The sequence below is a fragment of the Sus scrofa genome, chromosome 13 (assembly GCF_054392235.1).
Source record: "Sus scrofa isolate SSC_HxYL_T2T_F1_AM1 chromosome 13, Sscrofa_HxYL_maternal_Yorkshire_Landrace_v2.0, whole genome shotgun sequence".
In the NCBI taxonomy this organism is placed as follows: Eukaryota; Metazoa; Chordata; class Mammalia; order Artiodactyla; family Suidae; genus Sus; species Sus scrofa.
The window spans coordinates 108,759,589-108,761,163 of NC_139395.1; the positions used below are offsets into that span (position 1 = coordinate 108,759,589).

The window sequence follows — 1,575 nt, forward strand, 5'->3', positions numbered from 1 at the left end:
ATGTTTTACATCAGTTATACTTCAATTTAAAAAAAAACAAAAAGAGAAAAAGCAGAGGTTGGTTTATGCAGGTGATTCTCTGGAAGGGAAAATCAAGTCTGTGTTTGATTATTCTATTGGCTGAAGCAGAAATCTTACCGCAAGCAAAACTGTACAAAAGTAAGTTTGTTTTTGTCACCTGCATTTTCTCAACTCTGCCCATCTCACACTTCCCTCTTTCAACAGTGAGTGCTTCCTCTTTCTTTTCATGCTTTATACCCTCACCCTCTCTGCTTTTCAAAACCTCTTCTTGAAAACTATTGAGGACATAGCCGCCCAAAGTATTTAAGATGAAAACAATTAAAAGGTGTAAGTGCTGAGACATCTGTGTTAAGGTGACTTAATTAAGAATACAGATCAGCTGAGCCTCCTGGGTCAGCTTCCGCTGTTGCCAGGACCTTGGCTAGGTTCTTGGATCTTCCGAGACACCGTCCTTGCCCCCGCACCTGCGCTCTCCATCTTCCTCGTCAGCGGAGCTTTCCTCCTTTGTTTGGTTCATGGCAGATTTTCTCCTGCTTTTTGCAGTGTTAGCCTCAGTCTGTATCCAAGAAATGTTCTGGCTTGCATATTTTAAACTTTTTAAGAAAGCCAGTGAGCGTTTGAAGAGTTTAAACCCAGGTGAGACAGCACTCTCTATGCAACTGCTGGCCTGTGTTTCTGGCTTAGACTTTGGAATCATGAGTGGAATATTTTCCTTTATAAATACCCAGTCTGACTCCTTGGGGCTGAGCACAGTGGGAACTCATGGAGACCCTCCCCAGGGATTCCCAATTTCAGCTTTCGCGTTGATGGTGATCCTAGTGCTGCACGTGTTCTGGGTGGGACCTTGTGGGTTTTGATGGCTGTGAGAAGAAAAAGTGATATGCCAGTCTTGTAGTTCTCCTCACCTATCTGCTGGTGTCAGCCTTGAGCTTCATAAATCCTCGTCATGGATTAAACACGGTATCAGCATACTTCATCATGGTGCTCACGGGACATCTGGGCATTCTTCATTCTTGGAGGCAGCTGCTGAAGCCTGAGACTCTGCCTGCTGGGTCAAGACAAGGACTTCTGTCTCTTCAGGCAGCGCTCCAGATAACCTCCAAAGGCTTCTGAAACAGTAAGTTGACCCTTTAGAGGAAGCACAACTTTTGCCTTTTTTCTAAAAAGCCCTTTTCCTGATGAAATTTAGAAAAAAACAAAACTATCTAGATACAGTATGTTTCATGCAACCACCTTCTGAAAGGGATGCATCAGTGGTGTGCAGCCTGGCTACCCATAAAGTCACCTGGGGAAACATAAAGAATAGTGATTCCTGGGCTCCACTGTGCAGATTTAATTGGTCTGGGCACTTGGTAATTTTTTAAGGCTTCCTAGATGACTCTGATTTCCAACCAAGATGAGAACTATTGGTGTCCAAATAGGAACTTTCAGAGAACGCTATAAATAAATGAGATGTTTAGCTATCTCCTAACTCAATTTGTGTTGAGCAAGTAAATATCTGAATATCAAATCCCAGTTAGCCTTTGTCTTTTTAAGTTTTGAAGTCACAAAAGA

The 1,575-nt window shown here is 42.8% G+C and overlaps 1 pseudogene; it reads left to right on the top strand.

Annotated features, from left to right (window-relative positions):
- The first annotated feature begins 536 nt into the window (after positions 1-536).
- On the top strand, positions 537-1,188 carry LOC146397546 (gamma-secretase subunit APH-1B pseudogene; annotated as a pseudogene).
- Positions 1,189-1,575: the final 387 nt, after the last annotated feature.